The sequence below is a fragment of the Lagopus leucura genome, unplaced genomic scaffold (genome assembly GCF_019238085.1).
Source record: "Lagopus leucura isolate 7727_CA_CO unplaced genomic scaffold, USGS_WTPT01 Super-Scaffold_100034, whole genome shotgun sequence".
NCBI lineage: Eukaryota > Metazoa > Chordata > Aves > Galliformes > Phasianidae > Lagopus > Lagopus leucura.
In genome coordinates, this window is record NW_024962283.1 from 2930164 (window position 1) to 2947855 (window position 17692).

General features: G+C 46.0%; 1 protein-coding gene across 1 annotated transcript in view; it reads right to left on the reverse strand.

Annotated features, from left to right (window-relative positions):
• GRAMD1B (GRAM domain containing 1B) overlaps window positions 1-15633 on the reverse strand; it is a 73680-nt gene extending 58047 nt beyond the window's left edge. The window contains exon 1 of the mRNA XM_042882436.1: window positions 15572-15633. The gene's annotated coding sequence lies outside the window, so the exon portion shown is untranslated. The remainder of the gene's footprint in view (window positions 1-15571) is intronic.
• Window positions 15634-17692: the final 2059 nt, after the last annotated feature.

Below are 17692 nucleotides of genomic sequence, written 5' to 3' on the forward strand. Positions count from 1 at the left end.
TTCTGTCTGTTGTGATGTTTCAGAAGAATGAGTGCAGTGGTTGAAAACAGAAGTGTTTGAGAGTGGGCGCCTATCCGGCCAGTGTTAACGATCACAAAATCCTGGTTCCTTCACATCTGAGGAAGGAAGTGGGGTCCAAAGTTCCAATGCTTAACCACAGCACCCAGATCACAACTCCACATCTTGTTCAGTGTCATGCTCTGTTCTCAGCTCCCGTTCACACACCAATCACTGCATCACCTTTTCCCCCCCCCTCACTCAACTCCAATTTTGCATTATTTTGCCCCAGTCCAACCTCCTCTTTCTTCTTTCTATTTGTTTGCAGTCTACCTATTTACATGGAGCCAGGTGGGTATTTGCACCAAGGACTGCCCTTCATACAGGATGTTAGATCAGATGCTCATCATCTCCCTTCTCATTGTAAAATATCTAAGGCAAATTATTTCCTTACTGCAGTAGAATTTTGGTTGTTTAGGAAAGGGATCCCATCTTTTTGGCTGCAAAGTACTGTGTACATAATTACTACTATGTACAGCAACTACCACCACAACAAACAGACACAGTGTCCAACTCATCCCCTGTCCCTCCCTACAAGCAGAATTCCCATCAACTTCAATAGGGATTCAATAAGATAATTTGGATCCTGGCCTACAGCCAGCAGCATTTGGGAGATTTCTGATCCAGAGAAAGAACACCATGGACACAGCCTCCCCTTGGGGAGCACTGGTCAGGATGAGGAAGTCAAACAGCATACACACGCTAAATACAGCAACAACATCAAAACATGCCCAGCTTTCCCAAACCAAAGACAGACTCAGGGATTCTGAGCAGCAGGAAAAGGGGGTTACAAAAAAGAATGGGTATTTTCCTGACCTGCAACAACAAACCCTTTATAAGAGGCTGTAATACACAAAACTGAGCTGATTTTGTTTTCTGACCCCCACCTTGGATGAAAGAAGAACTAAATGCTTGTGTCCAGCGCTGTGCCACCTCTGCAGTCAGGGCCCAGGTTGAACTAAAAGCACAGAGACCACTATTGAAAAATCCTACCAGCCATTATTGTTTGGCAGTGCTTCACTCACAGAACCACAGAATGCCCTGGGTTGGAAAAGACCACAGCACTCATCCAGCTCCAACCCCTGCTGTGTGCAGGTCACCAACCAGCAGCCCAGGCTGCCCAGAGCCACATCCAGCCTGGCCTTGAATGCCTGCAGGGATGGGGCATCCACAGCCTCCTTGGGCAACCTGTGCCAGTGCCTCACCACCCTCTGTGTAAAAAAAACAGCAGCCAGTTATTCTGTGTTACTCCATCATCTTTCTCCCCTTACTCCCCTCAGCAGTCCCAGTCTCAGCAAGAGCCATCTAATAGAAGCCAACAAACATCCCCATGCAGGAGCCCTGAGGTACTGCTAACAGGCATCTTTTCTCACTTCACTCATTGTTCGAGTTACAGCTCATAAGACAAACAGATTTCCTTCAAGACAGAACACGTAAATCAGGTGCTTAATTACCTCTGCACCACACCAGCAGCACTGAGGACTTGCCGTGTGCACACTTGCAGTGCAGAAAGCAGAAACCTTCTGCTGTGAGGGGAATGGAAGCCATCTCTCTGACTTATATTCCACCTTTCCACTCACTGATTACCTGGAAGGTGATTCTTGCTTTCCTGGGAAGCATTTGAGCATCACGTCAAGCCAAATTTCTTTGTTAATGGGTTAATTGTGTTACCCTCTGGTTCTCAGCAAGGGGCAGGAGAAAAAAGACCACAACACAACAGTGCTTCTACATTTATTGGGACAGTATAGAAGCCAAGTTGTGAGGTGATGGGACAGCGTGTCACAATCCCACTGTAGAGCATCCCACAGCATGCACAGGGCAAGCAGTGTTTGATTGCAAGAGCAGTTCCAGAAAGCCTTATAACATGAGTGAATGATCATCCCAAGATTAAAGCCACAATCTTTAAGTTGCTCAAAACTGTGCCTCTATTTTTGAAGCACTCAATGTGGGACCCTTCTCTGGCATGGCAGGAAATGCCAGTTCCTGAGATGCCCTGGAAGGTGTCCCAGCAGCAAAGGAAGCAGTGGTGCAATACAATGGAGAGCAACCATGGAAGTAAGCAACATCCTGTGCTACAGCCCTGGGATGCTCCCAGCACTCAGGCTGACAGAAATAAACCAGTTAAGCCTTCTCCTCCAATTCTTTGTGGGTATGCAGTGACAGGTAGCTGAAGTCTACGCAAACATGATAGTGAGAATGATTTTGCCTTTATAAAATTATGTTTACCCTGAAGCATTTCATAGAATTTATTAACTAATGCCACAAACTCAAATCCTCTAGCTCAGTCCTGGGACTAAACAGGGCAGCTGTTCATAAGCATCATGCAATCTTGAGGGAATTACGGCAATGTGAACTGGAAAATACACAGTATTCAGCAGAAATAAATGGGAAAAGGGAAAATAGTTACTTGAATTTTAACTAAGGTATAGGACAAAGCCCTTTAATCTGGACAGCACCATGGGTTTTTGAACTGAGGACTACCTCCATGTGAAGCAGGTGCCTCCTGGAGCACAGACCACCACATTGCCAGGCTTGAGCATCCAGCTCAGTGCAGGTGCTTTATAACCACTAATGACATTTCCCAATCTTTCCAAGCTCTGCCTTCTCAATCCTGCTCAGTGGCAAACGCTGCTGACACAAGAGCACACCAAGAGATGTCCACAGACAATTTGCACATTACTTTTGCTGCGATGCCAAGTGAAGCTGCAGGCTCGTGACAGAAGACAACCATTTGCTATGAAAACACCATCAACATCCCCTGCTATGATAGAGAGCCATCTAATAGTGAGCTGGCTTAATGCTTCCCAGTCCTCCCTGGAGGAGCATGCTGAAGCCATGTGTAGCATCCATCTCCCTCCTCTATCTCACCCTCTCCCCCTCCATCCCCACACATTTCCCATCTGCCAGCCCAGAGAGCAGAACCTACAGCCTGGGCAAAGCCAGCAGAGAAGCCTTGCACAAAAAGGGCGGATGCATCTACAAGCTCCAATTGCTGCATCACTCAGCACTCCCCTGAGGTCCTTCTCGCCGCCCGGGCCCCCCCCCCCCACCCAAAAAAAAAAAAAAAAAGAAAATTAAGCTGCCAAAAGGCGTTTCTGCTCCACAAGACCGACTCGGTAGGAAACCTTCCTCTTAAGCACCCTCTAGCGATCCCTTCTCATACAGCAGCAGTGCAGGCTGCAGCCAGCATCCCGGCTCTCTCCTCAGGTTTTCCTTTGGACAAAAGAAGCCCTGCCGCTGGCAGCAATGCAGACCCCCATGTCTCTCCTATCCCCACATCAGCCTGGAGCATCGATATTTTAAGGCTGGAAGGTTCTATCTGAAATCTTACATGCAAAGCACTGCATGGCCCCAATACCAACTTCCTTCTGGAATGCAAACCCTGCTGCCAACCCCAGCACTAAAACCACTCCCAGCTTCAGGGAACAGGGTCTGGAGAAAGCAAAAAGGGTGAGAGAAGTAAGAAGTTGCCAAGCGAAACCACTTACGCACAGTGAGGCCGGCAGCATTTCCATCCTACCTTTGCTGTCGCCATATCAGACGTCTCCATGTTTTCTGCTTGGCCTATCAGTAAACAAGGGCATTGAAGAAAAAGGGGGAGAGAAAAGGAGAGTCAAGAAAAGGAGGGTGAAGAGAGGACAGACAGTTTGACAGGTGTCATGGAGGTCATGGAAGAGCTCACCATGCTGTCCCCAAACAAAGGAAAAGCATCTCAAGCTGATGGTCCCAATTTAGATTCCCAACTGAAGGCTGGCACAAAAATCCATGAAATTTGGCAGCCCTCCCTGCTGCTGCCCCCCCCCAAATTATTGTAGGATGCTGGGGATCAGCCTGCCTCCTCCCCCTTGACTTCAAATCTGAGCTGCTGCAAGGAGCAGGCAACGACCCACCCCTGCCTGGGGGTAAGAGGCCATGCTGCTCTTCCTCCTTCTTGCTCTATGCGAGGGGAGAGGGGCAACAAACCACTAACGTGGGTGCTTCAGAAATCAGGAGAAAGGAGAGTGGTGAGTGGGGCTTGGGCAGCGCAGTGGGTAAAGGAAGAGGGATGAGGTGAGATGAGGAGGAAGAGGAAAGGAAAGCGTGAGAAGACAGCCAGACAGGCAGAGAAGCAATGCTGCAAGAGAAGATAAGCTTAGCAGAGACCATTTAAAGAGAGATTAACACGTGCAGAGAAAAAAAAAAGGTGGAGGTTAGTCATCTGCACCCTACTGAGAGCACTCACCTCAGGATAACACACAGAAATGACTGGGCCTAAAACTAAGAACTCTGTGGTGCACACTGTCAGCTCAGACGGTGCAAATATCAAATCATCCTCTAAGCTGAATCTGTGCTGGCGTCAAAAGGCACCCGGAGCTGCTGAGGCAGTGATTGGTGGCACGGGGTGACTTCAGCCAGCCCCAACCATCACCCAGCCTCTCCCTCTCGCTCTTCCCAGTCTGCTCCAGACACAAAACCAGGCTGGAGCCGGTGAGCCAGCCAGGAGCTGCTGCATGCGAGTGGTCAGAGCATCCCAGTGCTGGCAGAGCAGAGAGACGTGAGCAATCCGGGCTGGGAGGGAGGGAGAGGAAGGCTGGAAAAAAACCACTGCAGAGCTCAGTCAAATTAAGAGCCTCTAAGGGCTAGAAACATCACTGCATGAAAGTGCTTATTCATAGAGCAGTGCAGCAAGCAGTGCTCCAGCACACGGCAGGCACTGCACACTACAGTACACAAAGCCCAGGGGGCAGCGCCATGTAATTTACAATGCACTCAACAGTTTACATGAATTCAAGGGCAGCTACCTATTTTCTGCAAAGCTGTGCTACTCATTTCTTGTGCAGAGGCATACGTGCACACACCCCATAAAGCAATCTCATTGAGTTTTATTGAATTAAATGTACTACATTCTATATTCTATTAAATGCATATAAAAAGGGTGTATTTCTGGTGCCTTTCACCTAGTCACCTCCTCATAAAAAACAGTTTGCTTTCCAGAAAAAAAGCCCAGTTCCCACTCTGCACTCTCACTACAGCAGCTAATTCCAGCTCATGAACTTAAGAGCAAAACAGGAAACATCTCCTGAGGAAGTCCACTTTTCGGAAGCTAACAACCCAGTGTGACACACTGAGCTCTGGGTAAGGATCCAAAGCTCTATGAATAGATACAGCTACAGCACTGCATTACTTTGGGGTGTGAGCCTGCAAAGCCCCAAAGATCCCCACGAACCAAAACATGAGTGGTTTAGGCACCCACATGATGGATACAAAGCTTCTGTGGAATATGCAGGCAAGACAAAACCCTGTTAGTGAGAGGGCTAGTGGGGGGGAAGGGTAGGGAATAAAACAATGAACATTAGGGGGAGAGAGAAAGAAAACTATGAAGTGCAGCTGAACGTATGGAAGAGGTAGTTTGACTGTTCTGCACCTTAGCATTTAGGAAAACAAGCCAGATGGATAAATTCCCAATTCCTTCCCAAAGTCAGCAGCGTTCTGCAGCCCCACAGCTTCTGCTGTCAGACACAATCACAGCATCTGCAAGCTAGGACACACCTCCATTTCCCAGGGAAAAAAAACCTCAGAAGGGAGTTCCCTGTTTGCTGCAGCAGCTGGGAAGTCACGTGAGGCTTCATTTCCAGAAATAAAATATGCATTTTGCACTCCTGGCATCATGGGAGGTGTAGTCACACCATATGCAGAACAGAAAGTGCATCTAAGCTGCTTCTTTCTATGCCAAGTGTGGTTTAGCAGGGCACGAAAACTACATCTGAGAGTCTTGGAAGGGAGAGCAAGGCTGAAGAGTATTGCAGCAGGAAAGAGAGAACTTTGGCTATCACAAAATAACATGAAGAGAAGCTTCTCTCTGTACAGAGAAGAAAAGAAAGTAATTTCCTGTAAAGATTTAGAAAGGGAAGAATATTTTTCAAAAGGAAAAAGATGATCAATATCAGCAGAGTAGGGAAACCAGGATGATTCAGAGCAATGCTATAACGAAAGAGGCCTGGTGCTTTCACACACAGTCTTCTGGCTCTTCTTCCCATCATTGTCTTGGAAGGTTGAGAGTTCAAACTTGCCTTTGCCTACAACGGTGCAACAGCCCTTCCAAAAAAGGCTCATTCACTGTGAGAAGAGGCAGGCTAACAAAAGACAGCTTCGTGACTCACAACATATGGATTATGCCTTGAAACTCCTTGATCTCAATTTGTCAGGAAGTTGAAAAGCCATCTTTGAATTTTACCTTCCATTGCAAGTAACCTGCAGCAAGCAACAGGAAGGCAGTAAGGCTTCATAGTTTGGGCACACGTGCTATGGAGTGATCACCTTCCTTTTTGTTAGGTCAGGATACTTGAAGTAACTCATGGCATGGGATACATCGTGCCCAAGCCTGACAACAGGATGAGTGTATAATGCTCAACACTTGATCTCTCAAAATCGGAGTGCTCTGAAATGCTTGACAGCCTGGATCCTTTGTAATAAGACAGCTTTCAGTTATGTCAAGCTAAATCTTTAAATAAGATATGAACTTTAGCCTTTGGGCTGGCACGGCTTAAAAAGATAATCCATAGAGGCACAGAGGTAGCACATCAGAGAAACAAAGCTGTCTGTACTGATCTGACCCATGCATCTAATGCAATATCTTCTCCCAGGCAAAAAAATAACTTCAGATGCTGCAGATAAAGGGGTGAGAAGTATTGCAGCAGGAACATGTGCACAATGTGTTGACTTCAAGAATGAGCAACTAGAGAAATTCACTGCAAAGTCTTGAAGGAAAAAGAGCCCTCTTGTTTCTGAATCAGAGAAAGCAGCTGCTCCAGACACAGCTCTCAGACAAAAGCCTTCAACTTGCAGACAGAGGCATCTCAGCCCAAGCACACCACACTCCTACATGTTAGAGGGGCCTTCCAATAGAAATGGCATCACCAAGGTGGAACAAAGGGTGACTGCTTGCAATTAGGGGTATGATACAGAGGATGACTTATCTCACTGTGTCACAGACCACAAAGCCACCCTTCATTCAGAAACCCAGAATGATTCTGAGCTTGAAGGCACTGATGCATGGCAGTTGTTGCACAGAGAAAGCAACAGCCTCTTAGGCTCAGTATAGGTAGGAAATCTGAGCACCTCCATGTCTAAGCCTGAAGTGAAGCTACTCCTTTTCCGCAACAGAGAAATACCATCACCTTACCACACCTGAAACTCTGACAGACCAGCATCCCTCAAGCAAGGCCCATGCTTACACACGACCCTCTATCTAAACAAAAAGAAAAGGGTAAGGGAAAGAGCACAAAGGCATTCTACAACCAAAGAATTACAGTGGGGTACTTCAGAGGGAAGGGAGAACCAGCAGCAGAGAGGGCTTAAGGAAGAGTTCAAAGTGAAACTTGCAGGAGCACAAAGAAAAGCAGAGGTCCAGCAGAGGGGCTCAAGGACAGACCTTGGTTAGTACCCATGATAACAGCTGACCTTGTTACGATGCATGGCGCAGTGGGGAGACGCATGCTGCCATCTTATCACCGAAATGCACAACAAATACTCTGCAAAGGCCAAGAAAGAAACAGATGGGAAGATAAACAAGGAAGGAGGAGAAGGAAAGGAGGAAATGAGGTCGGTAAGCACTCACACGGTTACAGTCATCAGCATAGGGAGGTCTGTCCAAATGCCATGTGCTCCCCAGAAACCTGAGCAAGTGTTGCTTCAGCAGCGAGGGAGCGAAACGTTGTTTAGTCAGAAGATGGAATCCCAGCTGGCTTACACACACACACAGCAGTTTTGGGGAGAAAGAGGCACAGATTGGTGACCTCAGAGTCCACAGCAGAAAGATGTAATGTCACCATTAAGATGGCTCTGGGATGGCTTTCATCGATGCTATCCTAGTGGCTGCCGTTTGGCCCCAAAGGGAAGGAGCAGTGACCAGGCTGGTGAGAATGCAGAGCAATGGAGAAATCTCCAAAGAGCCTGCTCTGCGCAAGAGGCACTGGTTTCCTTTCTGTGCTCTCAGATTTCTTCTATCACAAGCGATTCAATTTTAAAGGCACAGCATCACTCAAACCTGCTACGGATGCTCCTGCTATGAGGGGGTCACACAGATGAGCTCCTCGTTGGGTTGAGCACTTTGCTAAATGGAGACAGAATCTCAGGGTGGAGAGAAAGCCTATGAAAAGAGGCAACCAAAACCCAAAGTTGCAAGAACAGCTCTCTGTAAAGCACTTAATGCTTCACCGCCTCTTCCTTACATTATTTTTTGTGCACTGCATTTCCAAACAGCATCTTATTTCCAGCATTCATGGAATGCATCAAGAATCAAACACTACAGAACTCCCAGACAGCCCCAATCTCATTTCTGCTTCTTTGTTTTGTATTATATGTTTTCAGTGCTTGGTATTTCCCCACTTAGGCAGCCAACTATGAAATGCAAATACGCACACATTTTCCAAGGTAAACATTGCAAATACTTCCATATGCCAAAGATAAACAGCACTAAAAGCATGAAAAAGGCCACAGTAAAGCAACAAGAACTCCATTAAAATTTTAAGAAGCTTCCAGTTTCTCCCCTCTGATATGTGCCAGTCCTGCCTGTTCATTTACTGGCTCAACAGATGGGTTTTAACCTGCTTAGCCTAGAATAGTTAACCCAGCTATTCTCTTGAGTAGTTATCTTCTTTTCCATGCCCACTGCACACCCAACAAGTCACTACAAATTAGCAGATATTTCTCATCTTCAAGGCTCTCAGGAAAAGCTTGAGAGCTTTGAGACCTTAACAGCAACCTAAGCAGATTTCAGTTGCAGCAGCTGAAGGGACTGACACCTCAAGGCACCCTTCTCACCCCATCCCTTGCCATCAATTACAAAGCACTGTAGACAGCAGAAGAGGTGTTATGCACTTCCTTCAGACACAAGAAGCAGTTCCATCTCCTTACTTGAATAGTCAGTTGTAGCTCAGCTGTAGCACAGTTGACTAACAGAACAGTCACCTCTCCCACTGAGATTTCTTTTGGGCAGCACAAGTTCATCTTTTATTAAGAAACATAAAAGCTTCACTTCCAGCTCTCAGCAAGCATTTGAAGAGGGAAACATCTTCAAATCTGGGGCTTTTTGGCTCCAAGCTTCTCCACCAAGAAGCTAAAGGACAGGTTCTGTTCCCTTTCTTCTGTACCATCCTCTCTACCAACTGTGTGTCTCGATGTACACCTAGACATGGAGCTCCATGCAGGTAACGCCTAAACAACACATCAGGGCCCTAGCTGCAACTGGGGACCTCAAGCACTGCTTTTACCTGAGCTTCTTTCTCATCACAAGGAAGAATTGCTGTGAAGAAGGGACCTGGAGAGCTATGCATCATCTCTCTGCCCACTCCTCCCCTCCTTTATTTTAAATAACACCTTTGTTTTACTGCACTGCATTCATCCATCAATCATTCCACAAAATACAAAGGAAGAACATGCTTCCAGATCTTATCTCTGCAACAGGAGTGCCAAGTAAGCTCCCTACAGGACTTGCAAATGCACGGAGGTTTCTCATGAGATCTCAGTTAAAACACTTTCTGCAAAGGAAGGTGGGTTTCTCTGACAGTGAGACAGAAGCAATGCCTACACAGTGCTCTGAGAAAACTTCTACCACCACTTCATTTTTATGTGTTGAAAAGAAGAGACCCCTGGTACAGCTCCAACTCCTATAACCCACCTTTGCATATACGCAATATAATTGGAAGGACACATATGTAGATGTATCCCAGCTTATGCAGCTACCTATACAACAAAGAGATGTGTTCCACAGCTTAAGAACTTCTGACCTACAGTTGTGAAGAAAAAAAAGTCTAATTCAGGTTATATAGCATCACTGTATAAACCTGGCCAACCACTACCTGAATTAAGTGTCAGGCTCCCTCAAAAAGCCTCACTCCCCTACATTCAAAAGCCTGAGCTCTGGCTGTGAGAAACTAAAATCAATTAAGTCCTCTGAAACCCTCTGATGGCTGCTTTATAGCAGTACTGCTCTGAGGCACAGTAAGTGCTCTGTTGCAAGGTGAATCCGTGCAAGGGGCTTAGCAGCCAAAAGCATGCTGCATGTAAGCCTGCTGACAGCCTAGTGAACTGGAGCTCTGTGAAATGGGATGGTTTACAGCAATGCCAAAGGTTCCAGCCTGCCCCCCACCTCTGCATCCCTCAAGCTGTGATAGTGTGAACATCCCAATGCTCCCAGAGGATGCAGGGCTGATAGGGTGACCATTGCTGAAGGCCTCCAAGTGAAATACAGTTTCACAACTGAGCCCTCTGCTCTTGGGAACTGGCAGAAAAGCAGAGCAAGGAGTCTGCCCTGCATCACAGATAAGGGAGAAGAGACACATTAGAACCTCTCCTCCTCCTCCTGTTCCTGAGCATCACGAGTTGGTGACGCAGCCATATGAGGTCTGTCAGAACTCCTCTGCATTCAGAGATATGCAAGGCACAGCAGGGTTTCACCTAACAATAAAGCACTAGTCCAGTAGAGACAGAACTGATAAGGAAATTGAGATGTGAGATCCAAATCCTGCTTCACCCTGCTGTTACATTTGGTGTAAGATCACTCCTTTCCTTGTGAAGTTCCACTACTGATCTGCATGGATGCTCTCATGCTAAAAGCTTAGAGCTGACTGAGTTTTCAAAAGGGCAACAGGCAGATACCTTTGTGCCACAGCAGCTTGGAACAGAGTGCCAAATTTTAAGAATGATTTATTTTCAGTGATGGTTGGGACTCTGAATGTACTCTACCTACTGTCTGTACAAAAGCTGTGATATCAATCAAATTGCCTCTCACCAGCAGCCACCAGCTAACACCGAGAGTTACATTACTATAGGAAGCATGAAATCACCCTGCTCTCAAGTTTGCCAATTGCTCTAAACTCTTCGAAGCTTCATACTGCCATGCTGAGCAGTGGCATCAACTGAGCACATGGGCACAAGAAAGCCAGTTCATCCTCTCAGGTCTCCTCCTGGTTGCTGGCCCCAGGCAGGCAGAGGAGGTGCCCGTGCTTCCACATCCCTCTGTCCTGAAGGAGGAAGCATAGGGTGGATTCCCCTTGCTTCAAAATCACAAAGTGCTCTCAAGATCAGTCTCCTTAAGATTAAGAGAGTAAGAATGGAAAAACAAAACACATCCTTATCTTCACTGACAGAACACCAGGATTTCAGGGAAAAGGGATGAACGCTTTTCTCCCAAACTGCTTACCCCTCTACAGGGCAGAACCACTGAGCTGGCACCCAGGTGCAAAAGCAGCTTCTCAGCTAAACACAGAAAGAAGAAATTCATCTTATTCCATCTGCTTGGTAGCAGCCTGCCTTATCCACCAGAGCAGCTTCAAGCACACTGTAATTAACAACAGCCCATCTTCAAAGGAAGGAACAATGCTGGCGCATGAGGAACAGGGCAGCTGCTATTTCCATTCACAATAGCTCTGCTGACAGCAGCAAATCTGGCAGCCCAAGTGGAGGAGAGCTGCTCTTACACTGCTCTTCTTGTCTTCTGCAGCTCAGAATCAGTGCTGGGCCCAGCAATCAGCAGCAAGGAGGTGAGGAGGAGGGTTCAGGGAGGATAGGAGCTCTGACTAAATGTTAACCATCTTTCCTGTGTGACAAATTCAACATCAAGTCCAACTGAATCAGCAGAGTTAATGGATGTCAACTTCTCCTCATGTAAAGGGGAAAAAGGATATGGGAGAGCAAGGTGCAGCATAAGTAAGTCCTGAGTACGCTACTGAAACACTGAATTTCTCCTAGCTTCTTAAACAGATCCCCCTAAAATACAACAGTGGCACTAACAAAAGATGTCTGTCCTCCCTCCAATCTTTGCACAACTTCTTGCAAACTCAAATGGCAGAATTTCTTCAGCTTGTCTCATTCTTAAGCTGTTCTCTAATCCTTCTGCAAGTCCTCAATTTTGATCCATTGAGGAAACTCTTATTAAATTATGCAAAGGTAAAACAAGCCCCACATCCCCAGAATTACCAGAATAAGTTATTGCACAGAGTAGGGGGCTAATTAAGATGCAGGGCATAAAAATCCGGGGCATTTTAGAAGTAGCTTTTCTCATTTCTTCCATTTTTATTAATAAGACCCATAAGAAGTGAACTGCTTTTCTCCCAGATCTGTGCCCTATTGTTCTCCATCCCCATACCTCCCACATTTATGCCTCCACCTTAGCATTTTGTCCCCTTAGATTACATACAACGTTGAGGACTGATTTCCCCCCCAGCTCAGTAGCCTAAACTCTTCATTAAAGTATCTCTGCGCCCTAAAACTGATAGGCACCTCAATGCCACAAGGAAGAACAAGTCCTTGGTTCAAGCACAAGCAGGCTCATGACCTTAGACTTAATCCAGAGCTCAAGGCAACTTACATAGTTCCCTAATCATTGTCACAAGATAAGGATATGTATATGTATACATCAAGGTCTCCAGCTGTCTCCATCCCAACCCTACCCACTCCAAATTACTTTAAGTTGCTTGTGAGAACAACTATTTGGACATCAACTCAGCTCTACCACTTCGTACTCCTATGGTTGTGGTGCTTCAGTACCTCAGCAACCCACCAGCTTAATCCAACATCTCTTATCCATCTCCTGTGAGGTAAGAAAATCTTCCTCCTTATTTCATAGGCAGCATCACTGAAATGATTCATCCAAACTCACCCAGAATCAGAGAGCAGGGAGTTGAGCTCCAAGCTCAGGCAAAAACTAAGTCTTCCTAGCTTCACTTTTCCCTTCCATAACTCCAGAAAATACCCACATATTTACCATAAAAATCAAATCTGTACAGGCTCCCTCCCAGCATTAGCAACCAGACATGATGCACATAACTTACATGATTTTGCAGAAGGAAAGCTTTTTCCTCAGAGAAGACACGTGCAGGTGACAGACCTGCCTCACTGCTGTGCTGCAGGACACCTTTTCAGGGTGTGGGTTCTGGACCATGGCTGTACTTCACAATTCACCAGCTGACAGACCGCTCACAACTCAAGAAACGGAGCCATTAGCCAACACTGAGCGCATCTGCCAGCAGAGCAAACACTGAGTCTTCTCTGGAAGAGCCCAGGGGTTGGAGCACGATCCTTGGAATCCCATCACTGAGCAGTTAACTCCATGAGCAGCATTCCCTGGTACCATAATTCACAGTAAGAGCATGCAGGCTAAGATCTTGCTTATGCCTAGTCCACATATCAGTTATCTTCACCTATGCATTTCTCTCCATTTTTATTTTAAATCCCACAGTCCACATAGCAACTCAGCATCCTTTCATTTTGGCTGGAGTAGCTTCTTTCAGCCCTTTTCCAGGCAAACTGTTGTGGATGCTCTCTCTCTGCTCCTTGCAGTGCACCTGCCTGTGATGCCAGAGGCAGCACGCCAAGAGAAGGTGCGCACTACAAGACTTCTTGTTCTTCCCTCTTCTGCCCTTCTCTTCAGCTTTTGTCAACACTTACAGGACTTATGAAACCTCTTAGTTATTTTTAGTTAGAGCTCCTATATCATCAATTAAACAAGCAGACACAGCTGCCTGTAGGCCTTCACCAGTGTAACACAGAGAAGAGGTTAAAGCTCATGGATGGAGGACCTTTGTTAGTGTTAAAGACCAGCACCTTAAAGAGTCTAGTAGATTCACAGTGCTTCAGAAACAACCTCCAACTTTGCTAATAGGGATAATAGGTAGCAAGCTCTTGATAGTTTTGCTAGCTGAATTCACATCCAGCTTCGCATTTTACAAGAAACGGTAAAGATATCTCAAAATCATTTATGAAGTGACTTGAGCAAGAGTCTCTGCTATCCAAAGGGAGGCAGCAGCAGTGAAGCTGTTACTTTGTGAAGTGCAGCCATATGGGTCATTTTAGGATCAGTATTCTTCTGTGAAAGCAAAACTGACTTGAAATTAAGTCCACGCTGCAAGAATGTTGTAGGCTCACCATCACTCTGGTCTGATATCCGGCAGCACTCCAACAAACACGCATCTCCTCCAGCCACAAAGATGCTCTCAACACCAGGCTAAGGGCTCTGGTTTAATCTACATATGAAACCTGGGAACAATTTGGAAGTGCCTCTTCTTTCCATGCCCAGAAAACCCCCATCTGAGTGTTAAGGAAGCCTAACTCTACTAAACCTATGAAATCCCAGACCAGTTAGTACAGCAACATGCAATATTATATAGAAAGCCCAGGTATAATCGAGGTATCCATCTGCTTTGCTGTCAGATTCTTTATTTACCAGTTGCAAACACTGCTCCCCACCAGTCAGTTATGCCAGGCTCCAGAGCACCAGAGAGACTGATAATTGGAGGGAAGCATATGGAGGAGAAGGTTAGCCGTGACTACCAAGTACTAATTCAGAGTCAAATTCTGCTGGGATATTAATTAGCTCTCCAGGGTTGGAATGTTCTCTCAAGTGAGAGATTCCTCAGATGCTTCCTTAGCTGATACTCAGTCCTTACTCAATCCATTGGTCTTTGACATCAGTGGGGAATCTCAGTTCACAAAGAGTTTGCCCTGCTGCAGTCAGAAAAAAGGGCCTTTGGCCTCAAGGACAGCTTGGGTGGGTAACTCAGTAACAGAGCAGGAGCACAGCTCTTCTGACTGCACACATCGAGCACAAGCCACATTCAGATACTTCTCACGAAGCACTACGCAGCAGCAGAAAGGCACCTCTCCCCAACTCCCAGCACATGCACTCCAGTCAGTTTTGCCATGATCCACAGTTGCAACATTAAAGAAAAATGCAACACAGTCACAGCATAAAAAATAGTAGAATCTAAAACCTAGACCAGGGTGTTATTAGGGAAAAGAACCTGCAGGAGCCAACCCAGGACAGAAAGGCTCAGGGCACAGAAGGAAACGAAGCACTTTCAGACTCACAAGATGAACTACAAGATACAGCAAAACCCTTAATCATAGGGCTCTGGGCAGAGTAACAATAATAAATCACACACCAAAATAAGCATTCATTTTTCAACAGGTTCCGTGCCAGTGCTGCAGCTTAAAGCAGTCATAAATCAACCCTAAGCACAAGAAACTTTTCTTCTTGAACATCATAGCTGCTACAAATGAGCTCAGATCACAGAACTGTTCGAGTTGGAAGGGACCCTCAAAGTGCTCAGAGCCCCATCCAACCTAACCTTAGCTGTTGCAGGGATGGGACATCACTGCTGCTCTGGGCAACCTGTGCCAGTGCCTCACTGCCCTCATTGCAAAAAATACCCAAGAACTGTCCCAACACATCACAAGTAGAATAAAACAGCCAACATTCATGTTATGCTGAAAAATTACATATGAAATTTCACCTGTGCGTTTTCAAGGATCAGAGCTGCTTGTGATGCATTTGTCTCACACGTTCTGCTATTAACAACATGAAAATGCATCTTTTCAGACATCGCTAAGACCTGTTAAATCACATTTAAAAATGCAAGAGACTTTTTTTTTTGCTAGATAACTCCAAGAGCAAACTTAAGTGAGGTCTCAACCAGCCTGGCCCATCAGGATTGGTTGCAGAAACCCCCTGCAGTTCAGCTGCTGCCAGCCCTACCTGTCGTCACGTGTGTGAGGGCTCAAGAATCGGGATGAGTCGTCATCGTGGCTGCTCTGCTGGCTGCTGCAATAGAAGACAAGCAATTAAGACAGATTTCCCCATTAGACACTTCAAGTTTTACAGCTAGACCAAAAACACCACAAGGTTCATCCTTCATCTCACTGGGGTTGCAAAGAGAAACCAAGGAAGTTCCTGTCTGATGTACAACAGGCACAAGTGGTTTAAAGCCTTTTCATCTCATCTAGTAAAGCTTCCCTAAGTACTTTTGGAGACACAGAAGTAACACTGCATGTTTCATCACACCACCCGAGAATGGTTTCATACAGCCTAACGTTCAACTACCAGCCTGCTGTGTGTTCACAGCCCCTGTGAGCTGTGTGCCCATGTCTGGGCAGCAAGGCAGCCATGGAAGGGAGCCCCAGCTCAGGCTGAAGTGACCGCTGCATCTTGGTGGAGAACTGCAAGTTGAGCCCACAAGATGTCACTCTTCCCCTGTAAACGGGTCGGGGGTTTCTGTAGTGTTTTGTGGATTTGCTTTTTTTTGGCGTTATTAGTTTGTTTTTGTTTTTGTTACAGCACTGTATGGAGTTGATCTGATCCTCTACTAGCAGCCCCCACTAGCACCAAGGCCTCAAAGCTCCTGCTGCTCATTTCTATAGCTTGTTTCTTATCAAAGCTTCCCTTCCAATCCCAGAAGAGGGTCTGATTCTGCCTTCAGACAACAGGCTGCAGCACAAAGAGCAGTTATCCCTGGGCTAGATTTCCTCTGCCAAGCTTGGGAACCCACCTGTGAGCCAGGGCAGCACAGCCCTACCACAAACTGTGCAGTGCCACCCAGGACCCAGTGCTTTTCCCTGACACCAAGAGCTAGAAAATGCATCATCTGCCACCAATAACTACATGCTCTGGTACTAAACAGCATTTCTTCAGCAATTCTGTACAATAAGTGGCTCAACGAGCCCCCCTACTGATTTTAGGAATCTAAACCCCTCAAATCTGTCCGCTTCCACACAGTGAAAAAAATCATTTATTCTTAAGGTAGAAAGAACAACAAGAAAAACCAATCATTTGTGAAATCCTTGAGCAGAAATTGGTCTTTGAGATCGGACTTGGGATAAAAAGGTTACCCAAATTCATGGTGTTTGGCTGGAGGTTTAAACTGGGTGCTTACATACACACAAATGCATGCATTTCCATCCATATGGTGGGGGGCGCATCAGATCTATACACAACCTCTTAATCCCACAAAGAGCTCTTTCCTCGTTTCCCCACTGCACACAATGTGGTTTTTCCATCAGAGCCAAGGCAGGTAAACATTATGGCACACAGCAAGAGGGGAGAGACTGCACTTGCTGTTCCCACACCCACATACTCCATCATTCTTCTTTTCCCTTGCATCTCATAGCAGAAAGGACAACTCAAGAACAAGAACTCTTTATTGGCTTCAAGCTATGAAGCAGCTTCTTACCAAGAACCATAACCAAGAACGTTGTCTAAACCAAGGGGTAGTTTTTTAGAAAGCCAACACTGGGTTATTACAGCACTGGGTGCACAGGGATCTCTCCACAAAGCACACCTCAGAGTTCAATGGCCCTCATTATATACATTTCACATACAAATATCCATACAATTCCCACAGAGTTCCCCATTCTGTACTCATTAAGTCCAATACTGCACCCTTATCTGTCACTCAAACAATTCTTGCAAGGATGTTGAGATACACAGACAGCTCTTTGGGCCCTTTGTATCTATGGTTGCTCTTTTGGTCTCCTGTCTCACACTAAGAGCTCTGCTCTCACCTGCATGGTGAATGGAGCACCCAGAGGTCTATTTACTTTGAGTAATAACAAAATTGTTTACGTCTTTTAGCATCCAGCTGGGTGACAACAATATATCCTAAATTAGAAAGAAAACCTCTTCCCTGTACTTCTGCGCTTAACTATGGCTGACTGAACTACATACATTGGAAAGAGTGCAAGAAAAGACAGAATTCCACTCTAAACTCCTAGGAAGTATCATCACCCTTTTGAAATTAAATTCATGGCAGGATCACATCCATAGCTTCTTAATTAGTCACAAATGAAAATCTTACCACAAACCTTTGCCACATCTGTTTCT